This window comes from Pseudophryne corroboree, chromosome 1, assembly GCF_028390025.1.
Source record: "Pseudophryne corroboree isolate aPseCor3 chromosome 1, aPseCor3.hap2, whole genome shotgun sequence".
NCBI lineage: Eukaryota > Metazoa > Chordata > Amphibia > Anura > Myobatrachidae > Pseudophryne > Pseudophryne corroboree.
The window spans coordinates 1,223,864,869-1,223,886,201 of NC_086444.1; positions in this window are offsets into that span (position 1 = coordinate 1,223,864,869).

Consider the following 21,333-nt stretch of genomic DNA (forward strand, 5'->3'; position numbering starts at 1 on the left):
GCTTGGTATAAACAGTGTGTACACAAGCCATTTAACTTTCAAAAAGAGCTCGTACGATATTGTAAAGACGATGTGAAAATATTACAAAAAGCTTGTGATGCTTTCAGATCGGCTGTTATAGCCATGACAGAACAGGAGTTTCTAATAACAAAGGGAAAAAAATAGGTTGTGGATAAACGACACATCGAGGCTTTTCAATTAGTCACATTGGCATCCGTCTGCATGTCCATGTACCATTGTAAATGTTTAAAGGAAAAGACACTGGCCCTTGTACCGGGTGATAACTATCACAAGACTCAGAAGCATTACTCAACGCCTGCCATACAGTGGTTAATGTACATAGAGCACAAAGAAGGTGTCAGTATAAGACACGCTTTACAAGGGGGCAAGAAGAAAGTTGGTAAATACAGCCTGGATGGTTACGCCGTGATTGAAGGCACACACACTACTTTTGAATTCCAAGGTTGTTTTTATCACGGCTGTGGTGCTTGTTACAACGCCGATGATAAAAACAAACTGACTAAAATGACCTACGGACAATTGCACCACAAGACGCAGGTAAAGTTGCACTACCTTAAATGATGAGGATTTCAGATATGTAAAATCTGGGGTTGTGAATGAAAGTCTATGCTAGAGTCTGATAAGGATCTACAGAATTTTCTGAAGGGTAAAGAATTATCCGAACCCTTAGAGCCACGTGATGCTCTTTATGGCAGATGCACGAATGCCATAAAGCTGTATCACAAAACAGGTTGTGATGAAAAAATTCACTATTTTGACTTTACTAGATTGTACCCTTTTGTTAACAAAACCAAAACGTATCCTATACAGCACCCACGCATCATTTATAAGGATTTTGGTGATTTCACAAAGTATTTCGGTTTTGCCAGGGTTAAAGTTTATCCGCCTCGTGGGCTATTCTTTCCGGTTCTGCCGGTTAAAATGGGCAGCAAGTTAATGTTTCCAATATGTCGCACATGCGCCGAGTCTGGACAGAGTGAGCCATGCGTTCATGATTCAGAAAAATGGGCACTCATTGGTACATGGTGTACTGTGGAACTAAACTTGGCTGTAGAAATGGGTTACATGGTGTGTAAAATCTATGAGGTGTGATATTTTGATGAGAGATCTGACAAATTGTTTTCAGGTTTCATTAAAATGCACCTCAGGGATAAACAAGAGGCCTCTGGTTATCCCTAATGGTGTACAGACGCCGTGAAACACCAAGAGTATATAGACGCCTATCAAAAAAATGAAGGTGTGTCTTTACGTCCCGAAAACATAGAAATCAACCCAGCCAAAAGACAAATTTCAAAATTGTTTTTAAATTCCTTATGGGGTAAATTTGAAAAACGTAGCAACATGCCCAATACGTGTCTAGTGACCGATCCCGACAAACTTTTTGAATAAGCGTTCTTACCGCACTATGATGTGTCCGCTTTGGACTTTGTTGACGATGATATCGTTATGGTAAATTGGAAGTATGCCAAAGACCATTACTCCAGGGGCGCAATTTCAAATGTAACTATAGCCATCTTTACAACTGCTTATGCTCGTGTTGAACTGTACAAACTACTGGATAGATTACGAGATAGATGTCTTTATCACGACACAGATTCTGTCATTTTTGTCAGTAGACCCGGTGACTGGAGCCCAACATTGGGTTATTATTTAGGCGAGTTGACTAGCTAACTACCCACAGGCACCCATATAACAGATTTTGTCTCAGCCAGTCCCAAGTCATACGGCTATAGACTAAACAACGGAAATACCTGTTTAAAAGTTAAGGGTATAACGCTCAATGTTGATAATGCGCAGCACGTTAACTTTGACAGCCTGAAAGAACTAGTCTTAGATTATTCTTTAAACCCCGAAGGCGACGACCAGAAAAAGGTTGTGATCCGTCAACCCGGTATAGTACATGTGAAAAAGTGCTGGCAGATAGAGACGAGTACTTTGCAGAAGACGCAAAGGTGTGTTTATACTAAACGGTCTCTTACGGACAACTTCACAACACTGCCATTCGGCTATTAAGATGTATACCTGATTTCAGCACCCTTTTCTCCTGTATTTTAGCGGGACCTTCCAATTCGAGTAAAAGTTATTTTGTGAAAACGCTGTTGCAGCATGCTGCAACACATATGACTCATGTACCTGATAATGTTGTTTGGTTTTACACCTGTTGGCATCCTATACATGACCATCTTCTGCGTGATTACCCCAGTACGCGTTTTATAGAGGGTTTACCAGAGTCTTTTAGCGATGATCAACTTTTTCACCCGGATAAGATTCATTTAATAGTGATTGATGATCTGATGGACGCAGCTAGAAATAATTCTGAGGTTGAGAAAGCTTTCACAAAGTATGTACACCATCGTAATCTCAGCATCCTGTACCTTGTCCAAAACATATTTTGTCAAGGTAAAAAGAGCAGGACTATACATTTAAACACAAAATATATGGTCATGTTCAAAAACCCTAGGAATAAAATGCAGGTGGGCATTCTGGTTAGACAAATGTACCCATCAAAACATTGTTTTTCTCTCGAATCCTATGAATCCGCAACGGCGACCCCTTATGGGTATTTACTGGTAGATCTAAGAAATAACGCTCTTGACGATTATCGTTTACGAAGCGGTTTATTCCCACCAGACACACCTGTCGCTTTTGTCATTAAGAAGTGCGGATCTATAAAGCTATAACCGTACAACCTTTAGTCATTCGTTGTCATTTTAACAACGGTGAACATGTCGGGACGGATAAGACGTAATTGGGACTTTTAAAAATGTTAATTAAAGCAACACCAACCCAAAGAAACTTTATTTTATCCAATGCTTCAAACGATTTTGTCACGGCTATTTGTGAGATAGCGCTCAACTCACTTAAAGGTAAAATACCGCTGTCCCAACGACTGTTGAACTATCTTAAAAAGAAGCAAGAGCTTATAAAATCACTTTGTAATAAGAAATGTACCATTGGAAAAAAGAAGAGGTTGGTTAAACAGTCGGGTGGTTTTATCGGTTCGCTGCTTGGTTTTGCTATTCCGCTAATTACAGGACTGTTGTCTAATCGCTGATGGAGTACGCTGAGAAAATGTATCTGGTGCCTCAGAATCAGATAGATCGTTTACATAACAAACCGAACAGCGTTGACATACGTAAAACAGCAACGCACGGCCTAGATGAAGAGATCGTGAAAATACTACAGAATAATGATTTATCAGAATATGAAAAAGCAAAGCGATATACAACGTTGTTGCAGAGATATATTGTGTTGAGTAAACAGGCTGATAGTGAAATGTCAATTTTAGCTCTTTTATCCCCCATTGCAAAATCTGTTGATGAATCAAATAACACGACACAACCTGTTGCGCCCTATGCTGCTTATCATGAGCTTTTGAGCGGTGTTAATGCCCGGTATAAAAAAAACTGTGAAATACTATTGAGTAAAATTACACGTTCTAAACACATCACAGACTGGAACAGTAAAGCAGAGTTTCTGTACAAAGGCCGTGCTGTACCAGGTTCCAACATGTTTGATTTAATAAGAAGCATCACGCAAAGCCACGGTGTGTTGAGCCGTAATGCACCCAACGGTTTGCCTGAATTTATGCGGGCTATGTTTGAATCAAATATCCCCTCAACCTTCATAGGCAATGCGGCAAATACAATGTACCTAGATTGCTTAAAAGCCGAGAAGCAGGAGGACTTTGATGGCGCTGTCACAACGCCCATGTCGCTACAAACCCTTAACAAAAGTCAAATAAATGTTTTAAGTCCCCCAGGGTTAACAACGCCGCACGGGTACTTTCTGCCTAGGAAAAGAGCCGTAAATCTATTTCAGGATTCACAGTGGCTGAAACTGTAACATATAACTAATTTATACTATTTTTATACACTGTATTTTGTGTTGGCATTTTGTGCCACAATGTTTAACTTATGTCAATAATATTTTTTGTAATGTTTTAAATGTGTGTCTTTACCGTGTTTTATATATCAAGAAAATATACTTATGATTTATAAAACAACATTTTGTTCTTTGTTTCTATTGCTGTAAACGGAAGAAATTTCAATCACGTAATATATAGTTCGTTGTTTATTAGAAAAACATCATAGATGTGATACGTTGTACATAAAACGCATCAAACAGAATGTTGATTACAAGTTACACAAACAATACAGCATTGTACGTAATACGCTTCACACACAACGTTGTGTGTGAAACATTTTATGTACAACCTGCCATAGTTATGCCGCGTACATAAAACACTTCACACACAACGTTGGTTACAAGTTACACAATTCTGTATATATTTATCTGCATAATGACTCAGACAATGACTACTTGGGAGCCGTCTTACAAAATTTGAAACAAAACAATCATTACATTTTGTGTCATCACTAAAACAGGCCAGTACATCCCCATATTTGTAATTTTTACACAAGTAAAATATAAAGTCTACGCAATATTGACCGCAAACGGTGCTGTTAAAATTTTGCAACTGCTTATTTTGGTGATAAATACTTTTTGAACTCAAGTTTAAAAAATGTATTATTGCTTTTGGGAATAGGGGGCTGTCAGGGGCTAACCCGTAAGAATCAAAAAAGTAACATTCACGCTGTTCGTTAAAATAAACGGCCAACCAGTGCTCACCTGGCTGCCCGCTGCTATGCGTATTGATTACAAACGTGCAGGGGTATTGCGCCAGTTTACCGACCGGTAACATATCACATGGATACGTTCCTTTAAAAATATGCTGTGCGCTTAGCACAGCATACAGAATACAGTTTATCTGTAATGTGTTCATTTTTTCAACAGCGTAGTGTTAGTTTATTTCATTTATAGATAATCGTACAGCACTTTGCGCCTTTGATTAATCTCGTTGATGTTATCAAATAGAGCATATATTATCACATTGACTGTCCGGTCCAACGATTCTGCAAACTGGAATTTGGCACGTAGATTGCCTGTTCTTATCAGGGAAAGGTGTTCTCCACACTACTGTTCAGGTGAAAGATCAAAAGCAAATAGCGTGTAGCCTCTGAGGTACTCTTCGCGGTCAATCAGTATACCATTGTCAGATTTCTGTTTATTTGTGATCTGTATGAGTGACATATACTCTCTTACAGCATTACCATGTTCAAAGTCTGGTTGAAATGGTTTTGCAGGGTGCGGTGTTCCATCCAGTTAAAGGGACGCAAGACTTAAATTTTTATGTTCAAAGCAAAGGGGAATCCGGTTATGGACTCCTGAAAATGATTCGTTATCCACAAAGCCGGCTATAACGGTTTTCGGCACTTGACCTAAAAATAGATTTTCTAGATTAAATACTCTACTGCCTGCTGGTACGCTGTAGATTTTCATCCCAGCGCGGTCAATTGCGTATTTCGCGTTACCATTTAACAGGGACTGCGCGTGCCCAATCCGCACGGCCAGTGAGACCTGCACTCTTTTCACGAACTGGGACGCCGCTGTGATCTGTATTTTAAAGGCATCCGCTTCAGACAACATTAAGCAGAATGCGTCTTTGTTTCTGGTTAGTTTAATCTTCAGATCAACAGCGTTTAAAATTAGTTTATGTTGATGGAAAAGGTTGCAGTGAAGCAGTCCTAGCAATTCAACCGTGCGACTCTGCTCTGTCGCTCCTGCTCGTTTTTTTAACCCCGTATTCGTGCCGTCCAGCGCCGTGTTGTTAAATTCTCCAGCCAAATCTTTGTAAAATAATCCTGTTGTGTGCTTTGTTGACAAGGCATCCGCACTGTAATTCAATATAGTCTCAATGTATGCGCGGCACGCGTAAAGGTTGGTGGATTGTGATATGAGCCTGTCGCCCAAAGTTACATCCACTTGGTTGAATAAAGTCGCTATGGGGTAATTAATAAGTGCGACCCGTGCACCTTGCGGTATCGGAGTGTTATCGGTTCGTACGATCTTGCACGTCACGTACAACAGCGTGTTGTTCAGATCATAGTACTGTTCACCACTGGCAGCTATATAAAATTCAAGCGGAGCTGTGTCAGATAACACCGCTAAAGGTTGAACTTCGACGTATAAACTTTTCTATATGCTAGTTTGTGTCGGGGGCACATCAAAAAGATCCAGCTCTGTTTTTGCACATTCGACAGATTCGTGGTGTATGAAAGACATGTTTAAAAAATATCACCAACGGTGCGCATCGGCTTTTTCTTCTTCTTTGAGTTGCGTCGTCTCTGGTTTTTATTTAAAAAGGGTATGTCCCAAGGCGGACGAGCTATCATATGCTTCCGCTTTCTTTTAGACTCGCCTTTTCTTGTATATATTAGTCCTGAACCATCTTGTTTTGCTTGGTTTGCATCGTATATCTTATTCACCATGCCCGTTGTGGCTTGTCCGATAACATCTTTCGCTATATTACGTGCTGCTGTCTACATATGCGGTTTAGCTAACTCTAAACCTCTCCGGAAAAGAGGAACAGCTTTTCTGAAAAGACATCAAAAAATACTGCCTAAACCGCAGCCGTATATGTACGCGCTGCCGTGAAAACTTGGTAATCCATTACCGGCTTGAGATTTATAATATTGCGCATAGAGACACGGATCCCTATCATTTTTTTTTATATAACAATTTTTATTAATGGAATACATCCATATTACAACACACGTGTACAAAAAACATGGAGCATGAATTACACAAATAATGAATATGTAGGCTAGTCTTGTCTTCCTTGGTTTAGAATTGTACACTGATAGCAGTATATAATGAAGGAACAGAACAATATATATTATACTGAAGCCGTAGCAAGATGATACAGTAATATCATGTTATCTTAAACTAAAACCTGTTTTATAATATTATGTAAAGAAAAATAAAAAATAACAGAGATAAGCACTATTCAACTACCACTATTAATAGCCGACATACCTAAGTATTGCCAACCATTCCTTAAAAAGAGCTAGAGAGGTATTAAAATAAAAGGAAGTGGGTGCCAAATAGCAGACGGCATTTTTGAAGCATAACAGCCATAAAATGGTACTCCATAGTACGAAATGGAGAGTAGTATACAAATATAGAAGGGATGAAAGAAGAAAAGATAGATAGAGAGAAGAAAGGAATGAGATAGGGAAGAATAAGAGAAAAGAAAAGAGTGAAAATAAAGGATAAAAAAAGAGGGATATGGAAAAAAAAATATATAAATACAGCTCTACCAAAGTGCACTTGTGTGGGAGGATAGTCTTAATAAAATCACAGTATCAGCGCATTATATTAATCCATCTCTGTCAGAACAATTATTTCAAAGAATGGAAAATGCGAGTGTGAGAGAAAAGTGAGGAAGAGGGGGTGGACCCTCTGAACCTGGGCAACACATTACAGGGATGAGGAGGAATACTGTGTAGAGGGTATTGAGCCCTCAGTTATACATTGGATGCTGTCAGTTAGAAAATATAAGCAATAGTTTAATGAAGAGACCATTGAGCGATATGAAACATTTTTGTTAGCGAGATTCTCTCTTCATCTGGTAGAGACAGAAGATAGTAGTGCCATTTATTCAGAAATTTAGAAAGATTATTTCCCCTCGCCAGAATCATAGATCTTCTGTCAAAAAGAAATAGCTGTCTAAGTTTCTGCAGTACCTCATTGAGGGATGGTGTTGATTTAGTGGTCCAATGGATAAGGATTATCTTTTTTGCTATCGTTACTACAATAGCAAGTAGAGGGGAAATCTGATATGTGCGCGGACCAATATTCCAATTAGTGAAGTTTGCACGTAGGCATGCTAGAATGTCAGGTTGAACCGTGACATGAAATAGTCTATTAATATAAGCTAGAACTTTGTGCCAGAATTTTTTGATCTTTCCACAAGACCAAAAGGAATGTAAAAATTTTGCTTGGTGTGCTGAGCATTTTGGGCAGGCTCTTGATTCTTCCAAAACCATATGGCTTCTTTGTGCAGGAGAGATATAGGCCCTATGGATAGTTCTAAAGTGAACCTCCTGTAAATAGGAGGAGTTAAGCCATCGCATGGATAAATCAAGAGTAGGGCATAAATTAGTGATTTTAGATAATGTGGGAATATCTTGTGACCAACTAGTCACAGTTAATGATGGGGAAGCAGGGCACCAAGCCAGCATTAGTTTGGGATACAGAAGATTAGTCTTATAAGGTTTGTGTATTAGAGATTGGAGTAATAGTAGTATGAAATCTTGTTTGTCGAGATAGAAAGTGTGTGTGTAGAGATATTGCAAAATGGCGAACTTGTAGAAACATAAAAAACTGGTTGTTAGGAAGTTGATAAGTCAGTTGGAGGGCAGAGAAAGAAAGTGGTGTTCCACCTGGGTCAAATACTTTTGCAGTTGTCGATAGTCCCTTAGCCTTCCATTCAAGGTAAAGGCGATTGGTTAACGATGGTGGGAACGCTGGATTGCCCCACAGCGGGATGAATGTGGACGATGAGTGTTCTCTGTGAAAGATTTTATTTATGGACATCCAGGCTCTATACGTATCTGTGAAGATGATATTGTTGTAGATATGTGTCAGGATTTCCTGTTTCTGGAGTGGAGTAATGCACAAGGGGAGTACGGTGCGAATATGGCCGTGTCAAGATTTACATCAGTGTATGTGGAGGACTCTAAGATCCAGTCTGAGATGTATCGGAACATGAAAGAGTATGTGTACATGCGGAGGTTGGGGGCTTTGAGACCTCCATATTTAATAGGATTTTGCAATTTGTTCAGAGAAATTCTGGATTTTTTATGTTTCCAGAGAAATCTAGAGGTTAACTTATCAAAGGTGGCAAAGTCAGAGGGTTTCAAAGAAAGTGGCAACATTTGAATGAGGTAAAAAAAAATTGGGGAATATAATACTCTTAACAACAGCAAGACGACCCAAGAGGGACAGTGGGAGATCCTTCCAGTTATAATAGAGGGTGGCTATTTTCGTTAATAAGGGGGTGTAATTAAGTTTATAGATGTTAGCGGTGGACGGTGGGATTCTGACCCCTAAGTATTTTATGCCTTCCTTAGCTAGATGAAAAGTAGAGAGGGATGGGATGTTTTGGGTAATGTGGGAGGGCCATTAATGGGTAAGATTTCAGATTTGGATATGTTTATTTTGAGGCCTGCAATTTGGCCAAAAGCTGAGATAAGAGACATAACTTGAGGAACTGAGGAAGAAGGGTCAGAAAGAAATAAAATCATGTCATCTGTGAACAGAGAAATATTTTATTCCATTGACCCAATAACGATTCCAGTTATATTGGTCGAGTTACGAATGGCTACTGTGAGAGGTTCAATGGCTATGGCAAATAACAAAGGAGATAGTGGACACCCTTGTCTAGTGCCTCTAGCTATAGGGAAGGGGGAAGAAAGAAAACCATTACAGGACATCTTGGAGATAGAATTGGAGTATAAGGCTTTAATTATATCAATAAATGACATAGGGAAACCAAATGTATGTAATGATTGGTATAGGTGGGGCCATTGCACTAAATCGAAGGCCTTCTCGGTGTCCAGTGATAGAATGATAGATGGTTTGTTGGCAGGAGAAGTATTCATATACTGGATGGCCGAGAAGACCTTCCTTAAATTAATCACAGAGTGACTAATGGAAATAAATCCAGTCTGATCTTGGTGGATTATGTGAGGTAAAATCGATTGGTGACGATTGGATAGATTTTTTGTCAAAATTTTGTAGTCAAGATTGAATAATGATATGGGTCTATAAGAACTAGGGAGATACAAGTCGCGGTTTGGTTTAGGTAGAGAGGCTTAAGGTCTGTAAGGAAGTGGTTATATAGTAAAACTAAAGTGTCTATAATTTTGGGGGCTAGTAGTTTATAAAATTCGCCTGAGAACCCATCAGGGCCCGGAGCTTTGTGTCATTTGAGGTGATGAATAACTGAAAGGATCTCCTTAGCTGTGATGGGAGCCAATAGAGCATCAGAGAGGGATTGCGGAATAGTAGGGAGTGAAGGGTATTCCCATATAGATGAGGGAGGAGGTATGGTCTGGGATGGGGTATCTGTGTGTGAAGAAGGAGTAGGGGCAGAGTATAGTTATTCATAAAATAATCTCATCACCTCCGTAACTTGTTGGTTAGAGTTTGTTAGTTTACCGTCATGAGTTTTTAGAGGGTGTATGAGCATAGGAGAGCGAGAATCATGAAGTAAGTTGGTCAAGAGCTTGCCAGTCTTGTTGCCAAATTTGTGATATCTGCAGTTTATATTAAAGAGATGTTTATCACCTAAAGATTGGAGATGATCATCAAATTTAGTTTTTGCTTTTGTGTATAACTCTTTGTTAACAAGTGTAGGTGAAGTCTTGAAATGTTAAAATGAGGACGTCAATTTTGACTGTAACTGTAAGTAGGATGAAGCTAGATGTTTTTTAGATTTAGAGGAATATGAGATGATCTTGCCCCATAAAACTGTTTTGGCTGTTTGCCTGAATATGGCGGGATTAGAAGCGAGGTGGGATATATTGTTAGAGGAAAAATCATCCCATTTCGCCGATATTGCTTCACAAAATAATTGTGAATGTGATAGATGTGTGGGAAATCTCCAAATTTTTGTGACAGAGGAATCATGTGGAAGTTTAAGATCAAACCAAATGAGGGCATGATCTGAAATAGAGATGGCTTCTATATTAGTAGAAAGGATATCGGGAATCAAGATATGGGAAATTAAAAAATAATCTATTCGGGACAGGGTGCCATGAGCAGCAGAGAGGCATGTGTAATCTCTGTCAATGGGGTTAAAAACCCTCCAGACTTCAGTGGTTTGAAGGGAGGACGCAAAATGGGGTATACCAAATTTTGGTAAAGAAATGGGTTTAGAGGAAGGGTTAGAGCGGTCAAGGAGCGAAGGAGGAAATTAAATTAAGATCGCCACCAATAATTAGTCTTTCTTGTAGGATAGTAGATAGTTTAGCTATCAGTGTGGAAAAAAATGATTTTTTATAGTTGTTGGGTGCATATATATTACACAGTACATAGGAAATGTCTTGTAAGCTAACATGCGCTATGATAAATCTGCCATTAGGGTCAGGTGTAACCCAGGTCACCTTTAGAGGTAGAGATGATCTGGCCAAAATTATAACTCCACGAGCCTTGGAGGAAAAAGGAGCTACCGCTATAACTGTCCAGCCCATGGTTCCTAGTTTTTTAGATTCGAGATCCGTTAGGTGAGTTTCTTGTAAGTATGCTAAATCTATGTGTTGTTTCGTTAGGTATTGCAAGATCTTACGACGCTTGGCAGGGGAATTTATGCCACCCACGTTCAGAGAGCCCACCTTAAGGTGGGAGAGTGTCGTATTGTAAAAGTTACAATGTAAAGAGGAGACACAGAGAGGGAACTATGTAGGCCATATTTTGAGTAGGGAAAAGTGAATAGATAGAAGGAAAAAAGATAGATTTTATAAAAGAGAGATAGCATAATTGTGATAAACAAAACACATTGCAATAATGTCCTGCATAGGACTTCACTAGGGAGTAACCTAGGTGGTTAACGGTATGACCAGCATACCAACTTCCGATTTATCATCAGTACAAAGAAAAGCATAGCATCAGGGGGAGCATAGCTGCCTGGGACAAACCCACCAGGATATAACGAGGAGGAGGGAGCAAACTATTTATAGTCATAAAAAAATTAAAAATAAAAGGAGAAGTGGATGGGGGGGGTGGAAGGGTGGGAGGGAGGGAGAGATAATGAAAATAAAATATGAAAACATGTTGTATCTGAAAACTGGATGTCGCTAGGAACATCAAAAGACATCACACTAACCTATAAGATAGATATTGACTTATATAATAATGCCATGAAAGCTAATGGAACTAGGAAATGCTTATACCCAATTTGAATTTAGTACTTTAGATAACCTGAAAATCCTGAAAGCACAAATAATATGTATGAAACAACTTTAACAGCTAACAGTAATGAAATTCAAAAGAACTGTCATCAGGAATCTGAGCTCGGGAGGTAAATAGCAGGCCATAATAACTATCCAGATTACTATGGGGCATCAGAAATGTCCTCATGGTGTCCTTGAGCTTCATCTTTAAGGAATGCATCAGGAGAAGTCATAAAATGAATCACCAATAAATATGCTTAGTTTTGCTGGATATTGGAAGGCGAATTTCCGTTTCATCTGTACCAACGGAGCACAAATAGGGGAGAAGGATTCCCTGGCCCGTGTAAGTTCAGGAGAAAAGTCTTGAAAAATGAGTAACTTATTTTTTTTCCCATATCAGGGGGCACACTTGTCTAGAAGCAGTCCAAAGGGCTTGCTGGTGTAGGCAATTTAAGCAGCGGAAAATGACCACTCTGGGACGGGTCTCGGCAGGGCGAAGATTAGGGCCGATCCTATGTACCCTTTCTATGACAATGCCTTTACAAGCATCGGAGACATTCAGCAGTTGCGGTAACGTGTTACTGACAAAGCGTTCCAAGGCTATATCCTTCACTGATTCAGGAATGCTAATTATTCTCAAATTGTTTATCCTGGATCTGTCTTAAATATTATCAAGCTTATTTAAATGGTGATAATTCTCTTTTTGCAAGCGGATAATATCATGCTGTACATCTGCCATGTCATGAGATATTTTCCCCACTTGTGCTTCAGTTGTAGATACTCTATGAGTGAGGTTTTTAAGCTGTGTAGAAATGTCAGTAACTGCCTGCGTCAAAAGAGGCCCCATCGTGGCTGTTATAACTTGGGCCAAATCAGAGTGTGTAATAGGAGAGTCAGGGTGTCTCTGTGTAGCAGACTTATCTGGTTCAGAAGCGGCTTTCTTGTGTGCCAGAGACGCTGGTGGTGAGTCTGTGTCCGGCGCCATCTTTGTTTCTGCTCGGCGCTTCTCCTGCCTAAACAGCTGCGTGCGGGCGGAGGTGGACGGAGCGAGAAACTTCTCCATACACTGGGGGAGAAGGGGGAGTTCGTCCCTGGTCGGTGGAGGCTCCGGGGAGCCGTTAAAAGCTGGTTGAAGTGGGTGAGTCCCGGGAGCTGCACGGACACGCTGCTTACAGCATGAACCCGGAACTGGAAGTCGGATCCCCATTATTTTTAACAGCAACCATTCTGCTTAGTTAATAAAATTCAGTTTTGCAGCATCTGAAGTGTAGCTTCACGATCGCTTTACCAAACTTAAATGCCATGTTCTCGTTCTGGTCGTTCTTTATCTCTATGGTTATCGTGTCAAAATGCGTTTTGCACAATGGTACGTAATCGGGCTTCTCGTATCGTATTGTGACCACCTCATTGTTATAACCCTTCATTTTAACAGTGCGAAGTAGCAGTACATAACTACCCCCGACCCGCTGGTGTTCGATAATGTCTGTTTACACGTACATCGTATATTGGCTGCCTTTGATGTCGGCGCATGGTTTAGAAATCTCAGTTTTTTGGTTGTAAACCCAGTATCCACGTCAGCTTAGAACCGGCGTGTATTTGATACAACAGCTTACTGTCGCATGTTACAACACGTGCAAACGAATCGTACGTTAGTCTTAATCCAACGTCCAGTTTCAGTTGTACAATTTCAGCTTTGATTATGTTCAGTAGCGCCTCGATTGTTGCATAAAAACCCGATTTAATGCACAAACTGGCGACTCTCGCCACCGGCTGATCCGCCGTTCCATCCCATGATAATTGATGTCTACAATCTTGTAAATCCAATGAATTCCACGTTTGCGGATATTGTATCTCATTAAGTGTTACTTACCATTCGCCATTTAAGTCTATCGGTTTAGCCAATTTTGTTGTATAGTTAGAAATCTTATTTTGCGGGAAAGTAACCGCCGAGGCATTGCTGGGTAAGGTTATGTAGAACGACTTGTCATCCATCGCTCGTCTTGTTTAGATAGTGATGAGCTTTATATGTCTTTTATCACCGATGCCGTTACCCAACTGTTAAATTTTGCAGGGTACCCGCGCCACTTGACTAACGCGTATTTTCGGCCTCTGACCGTTTTATTTTTTAAAATCTTTTCCACGTTGTAAACCCTGTTATAGTTTTTTGGTATGCTTTGAAGCTCTTCGGGGTAAAAACTACCTGTTATAACTTCACCGTACAGATCTGTCAACTTATAAAGCGGCATAAGCCCATTAGTGTTCACACTATGTACAATAAATATCTCCTCAGAAAAACTCTGTTCGTAGCCTTTCTGAAATATGCCCTTATATTTAGAAATACGGACGTGGTCACTGAATCCTAAACAAACGGGGGCTTTCTTACTTCTAAAGTAATCACTGTAGGTCATTTTGAAAACACTCAATGCATTAGAGTCATTCACATGGTTTGGAGCGCACTTAATCGTTCTATGGTATGTGTTATTATAGCTGCGTATAAAGTCTTGTAAAACATCTTTATATTTGTAGGTATTCTTTGCCGTGAAATAGCGCCACATTCGTGTTTTTAAAGTCCTATTACAGCGCTCTATAACAGCCGCTTTCACATCGTTATTGGTTGTGAAATGATTTATAACGTATTTTTCTAACACCTTTTTTAGGTTTCTGTTTAGAAACTATTTACCGTTATCGGTTTGTAGTTTCATCGGCACAGCCCCCCGCTGGAATATTTTTTCAAAAGCAATAGCGACTGTTGCGGTGTTCTTAGCGGTCAGACTTTCAGCCCAGGCCCTCTTACTGAATATATTGATGATTGTTAATATGTATTTAATACCATCGCTGTATTTTGACAGATCTATCAGCAAAACCGAATCGCATTGCGACTATTGATTTATACCCGATACACAAATCATGTTCCTTTTATAGTTTTTTTCTTGCCGGTTTGTGCAACGTGTATGCGTCTTGTTCTTGTAACCACTTTCTTACGTCGGATCTTTTAGACGTATTTTTAACCGACCCATAATATTTATCAATGCCGCTAAAACTACCTGGTTTTAACACTGTGTAATATGCATCTTTCATCTGCTTGATTTGACTCGCTGCGTTGCGTGACATTCTGCGACTGGTCTTATGTGACACTCTTTTCAAAGCCATTATCTTTTAATACAGTTTAATATTGAACTCTATAAATTTTATATTAAATTTTATAGAAAAGCGATATCAAACACTATCATTTAATATTAAAGGGGGCTTGCCCCAGGAGACAGGGGGCATGGTACCTGTCACTTTGACAGAAAGGTGGTCTTTCTCTACTCCTGTTACACATACTATAGTTCCTTTTTAGCATTAAACTATGTTGTATTAAAACAATACTGTTTTTAATCAACCCAAACATCTGCAGTAAACATGCTATAGCTTTCTTTATCACCATCACTATCCCTCTCACTATCACATAATTTGTTATTTTGGTCAAATGCCAGAACACAATGTATACTTCTCCATTAAACTTCATCCTACCATAGAAAGCTTGTGAATCTATTTCATGCTAGTTACCCTTAGATTTGCCTAACTTATGACATTTCCCATAGTTAAAGTTGGCAGCAACACTTTATTATTACTAATACTAATTCACTAATTTCCATACTAATTTCAGTTAACATGCTGTAATTCACCATCCCATTATCCCCTATGGATGCTAGAGACAGTTTTTTTCCTGTTACTGTCAGTATTTTAAATGCAATGTGATAATTATAATTGTCTTACTCATCCACATTATATTTCTTATACTCCCCACTTTTGGGAGTGAGAAAGACAAGTATGCAGCTGTATTAAAGTTGTATACTGTCAGAGGTAAAATGTACACATCATACAAAATCTACTGCTTAACAACAGTTTTAAACATCATTTTTTTTTCTTGCTTATACATAAGTTGATGGTTTGGCTCTGACTGTGCATCCATCAAATATTATTCCTGATAAAGTGTAATATATTGTATTACCTTCTATAATTTCTTTGGTTATAAACTTGAATGCATGCACATAGCATTTACAATTTTTTTTACTGTATTCTGAGATTTATCATCTGGTCATACATATATATCTATTAATAAATGTGTACCAAGGCTCCACCCTCTGAGGGTTTTACTGTCTTTGGCCTAGTGCCAAATATTGTCCTAGGTAGTTAACTTGTCAGCACACCATTTAATCTTTGTCTTGCGACACCTTGTCCTGTTCTGCAAGAAAACACAACTGTTTAGTATCTGACACCAACACTTCAAATAATTTATAACACCACAGTAGATCATCCACATACTGGGTAAATCATCTGTAGGTACAAAAGAATGTAGGGTTATTTTTGCAAGTACAAAGAAAGATTGTCTATAAATCTTTTGCATAATCTATTTCAATACAGTGTAATCTATTTCATCAACATTACATTTTTCTCATTGGGTAGTCTGTATTCTACCATTACTTACACACAAGGTTAGTTATCATACTACACCAACATACTATACATTTCTTAGCTTATTTCAAAATATCTCTCAGACTGGCCAGTCCACTCAGTCCACTCTTCACAAGATCTACGTCTCTCATCCACACTCATTACTTGCTCCCATGCACAACTACAAACTTTCCTTGGACTGCATCCATTCTATGGAATGCCTTGCCACATACAAGCATTCCCTGAAAACTCACTTATTCAGACAAACTTATCAACACCCCCACATTATCTGTATAGCTTTTCTATACAATCATACCCCCACACTTTTTGGCTACGGAACCTGGTTCATCTGTGCATATCGTGCCGTCCACTATGAACCTTTGCAAGCTATATCTAATATATCAATGCCTATACTTTGTTATGGATTTTAGCAAGCATATCCTTTACCTCCATTCATAGAATTACAGGGTAAGTGATATATATATATATATATATATATATATATATATATATAAAATATTGTAATGCCCGGCACTCCCAATATGCTGTAATGAATCCGGGTGCCCTCCGCAGTAAATGATCCACAAAACAGAAAAAGAATGGCAGCGGCACTCCGTTGAGATAAACCAGAAAACGTGTATTTCAAATTCAATAAAGCATCACAGTGGTCACATAGAGAACCAACATTTCGGGGTCCTGGGACCCCTTTGTCAAGGCGTGAACAGTGTGTAATGAAGACCCACTTAACTTTTTGTAGCACCCGGGTGAATCCTACACGAGGACGTGAGCAGGGCCGGACGCCGTCAGCCTCGGGGATCGCCGGATAACTTCCGGCGACTCCAGGAAGTGACGTGATGTCGGGTCTGTGATGCGGTTGTCATGGCAACCCGTGTCGCTGCCCGAAACATCCGCGCCGGCTGTGGGAGCTCAGTATGACAGTGTGTAAATGATTGAGGCTTTCACTGTTTTGTTTCTCTCTGTCACTTTGTTCACAGGGCCGGCACGGATGTTTCGGGCAGCGACGCGGGCTGCCATGACAACCGCATCACAGACCCGACATCACGTCACTTCCTGGAGACGCCGGAAGTTCTCCGGAGTGCCGCTGCCATTCTTTTTCTGTTATGTGGATCACTTACTGCGGAGGGCACCTGGATTCATTACAGCATATTGGGAGTGCCGGGCATTACAATATTTTATACAACGGACTCCAGGGTCAGTTCCTGTTGCCCACCCGAGCCAAGGCACCCAGCCACAATTTTAAAATACTTTATAGTGCCATCAGAACAATTTATTAGCAAGGCGGTGTTATTCAGCACTATTGGACACTTCACTGCTATTTCACCATTTCTTTACACACTTCTGAGGAGCACCGACTACAAGCACAGCATGGACAAGCTGCAAACGTCAGGAAATGGCCACCAGGCAGGCTGCCAGATGGCAACAATTCTTAAAGGGGACATGCTCAGCTTTAATTCGGAGGATGCAGAGAGATTGCGTTTCAAAGAGAGTTTACCTTTGATTGATACGCACCTGGAAGCACAGGACATCTTTCACCAACTTCTCCGCTTGAGGAAGAAGGAAACGGACTTTCTTATGCACGGCATTTCACTGTCCGATTATCATCGTGAACAGATGATCCAACGCGGTTTTAGAATAAAAAATGTACCCACTCTGGGGAGGTACAACCCGGAGTTCTGCCGTAGATGGACGGCCATCCTGAACAAGTGCAGCATGGACTTGATTTTACTGGTAATAGAGGAGGTTGGACAAGAATTGAGATCGACCAGAGAGAAAATCGCAGCTTTCGAGAAGCAATGTTTAAAACCCTTGCAGGAGAATACTACACAGGATTGGATATCGAAGTTGCAGACACAAATTGACCAGCATAAAAGGGAACTGGTCAGATTCAAGCGAAATAAGCACAATATAGTCAAAACAGACTATAAAGAAAACAAGGTGTACCATTGGCTGATGGGAGGTGAAGCACGCAAGGAGGAACAATCTAAGTTCACCTTCAGAAGGAAATGGCGGAGACGCAGGGAAGAGTCCACATACTCTGCCCAGTCTTCCAATAGCGATAGTGAATTCCCGGCCCCTGAACCCGAAGAGCTGCCGACATCAAGTGGGGCCCCTTTAGGCGGGGCTACAGCCACCTCCGGAGACCCCAATCCAAAATGACGCCCACCCGCAGGGGGGGCCAAAACAAGAGGCAACAGAAGCACCTCCAACAAACGGAAGACTTAGTATTCAATCTCTCCGACAGAACTTTTACTCAAGCCAAAATGGCGATCTTAAACAAAGGCTTATCCTATATCCCCACCAGCAGACACAATGAATTCACTTGGAAGATGGATTTACATCGTTTTTCACGTAAGCTCCGTCTCCAGGAATACTTCCAACACCATCAATCAGAACAATCTCCATCAGCCTTCGATAAATTTGAGAGACAACACACCGTCTCAAGGTTCGACCCCCCATCTTCAAATCCATCTCTCAAAACTTTCGCCCGCCTATTGGATAATTCGGTCCAGCGCTACAACGCCACTTCCACAACGCAGCGCGATAATTTAACAAGGGCAGAAAGAAGTGCTTTACGGAATCTGGGCAATGCCAGGGATATCATCTTCCGCCCTGCCGATAAGGGGGGCGACCTGGTAATTCAGAATTTAAAAGACTACCGGGCAGAGGCCTTGAGACAATTAACCGACATTCATACATATCGGGAATTAACCTCGGATCCTACTGCAGGCTACAAACGTGAATTGGATCAAATTCTGGACGGAGCTCTGGAAAACAAGTCTATTACACCGAAATTACACCGAATTTTGAAAAAAGAGCATGCAGTTACACCTGTTTTATTCACCATTCCAAAAATACACAAGGCCGTCCACAAACCACCGGGCAGACCTATCATTTCTGCCAGATCTTCACTATACCAACCCGTATCCCAGTTCTTGGACAGTATTCTCCAAACATTGGTTACCAAGCAACGATCATACATCAAAGACACCACAGACTTCCTCAACCTGTTGGACGGCATCCCCTCTGTCCCTACAGGCACGTTGCTGTGCGTTATGGACATCTGTAATTTATACACCAGTATACCACATGAGGGTGGCTTGGAAGCCATGCAATAATTTTTGGAACAAAACAACATGCAAGACGTGGATCGAACACTGTTCATGTGCCTATTGGAATTGACCTTAAAGAGGAATTATTTCCTATTTGATGGTAAATTTTACCTCCAACTGACGGGTTGCGCCATGGGCAGTAATGTGGCACCATCTTACGCCAATACTTACATGTTCCGTGAGGAACGGAACATTTTCTTTACCAATCTATCATATGCCCAGAACATTCTAGCGTATTGCCGCTACATCGATGACGTCTTTATGCTCTGTACTGGCAGTAAAGAAGAATTCACCCGCGTGATGGAGGATATTAACCAAACAGCGGTTTACATTAAATTCACTTACCAGTGCAACACTTCCAGCATTAATTACCTGGACGTACAAGTCACCATCCGTAATAACAGCATAGACACTTCGGTCTACACCAAACCCACGGATAAAAGCCCTATGCTTTTGGCCAGCAGTCATCACCCTAAACCTCTTGTTAGAGGACTACCTCGGTCCCAACTTATATGCACCGCCAGGATCCACAGTGACCATGACACTTTGGGAGCCCAGCTGGACAGAGTAATCAACAAATTCCTTCAGAGAGGCTACAACAAGACTGACTTGCTGAAACATAAACACGAGGTCATGAAAATGGACAGGAAGGATCTGCTACGTTCATCAACAAAAAAGAAGGACAATATAATACCCTGGAAAAGCCAGTTCTGCACATCCAGCCCGGTGGTCCAACGGGCCACCCGGGCGCTGTGGCCCATAGTGCCCACCGATGAGAAACTCGTCTGTTTTAAAAACAGAGGCCAGTGAATTGCTTTATGAGGGCCAGAAACATAAAAGACACGATTGTGCATGCGGATGTCACAGGCTTTAGCAGTTGTACTTCACCTCATTTCCTTACCAAGCAGCCAGGCTGCTATAAATGCCTGGGATGCACCACCTGTAAAAATATGATCAGCGGATCATCCTTCAAACATCCATTCAGGGACCTACAGTTTAAATTGAAACATGTCATGAACTGTACGTCCACCCATGTGGTATACTTCATCACCTGCCCTTGTGGTTTAGGGTATGTAGGTAAGACCATCACCAGCTTCAGAACAAGGATGGCACAACACAGATCAGCAATAACGCGGCCATCAAGAAGGGGAGCTCTGACCAACCAGTGGCACAGCATTTCGCAACGAAGGGACATTCAGTAGAGTCGTTGAAACATATAATTATTGATCACGTTCCAGCACAACTCAGAGGGGGCGACAGGAACGGGGTTCTATTGAGGTTGGAAGCTTGCTGGATATTCAAATTGGAAACTTTTCCAACCAATGGACTGAACGACAAGATCCAGTGGAACAGTCTCTAGAACATTGAACTTGACATTTCCATTTCCAACAGGGACCCAGTCAGGGCCCGAATGATAGTCGAGTTTCATTTAGCATGCATGGCTCACAGCCTGTCAATTCCCCTTCACTACTTCTCAGGTGGAATTTGGCTTTCTTTTCTTCTCATGTGCACCTTGCATCCTTTATACCCATCTTGCCCTACACCTCACTCCCGCCCAGTTTGGCACTACACGGTTTTGTTTAGATTTCTGTTTAGTACGGTCAGCACACTTTAATGTCACGGCACACATCACCTTCCCTGTCCATCTTTTCCATCCCTATTTTCCAGCTTTTTTGACACTTCTCGGATTCAACTTCTCAAATCCCAGTTTCAGCACACACACACACTACACAGCTGTTCCTTCCTGCATATTTCATCTCCACTCTCCCAGTCTTCACTGTTCTCCGTTTTTCCATTCACCAACATCCACTTCTTTCTTTCCTTTTTTCCTTTTTTTCTTTTTTTCTTTCCCTTTTTTTTCTCCCTTTCCTTTTCTTTCCATCTCCTCACTTCTCTTTTTTCTTTCTTTCTCCTATTTCTTTTCTCTAGCTTTGTCCTGCCAT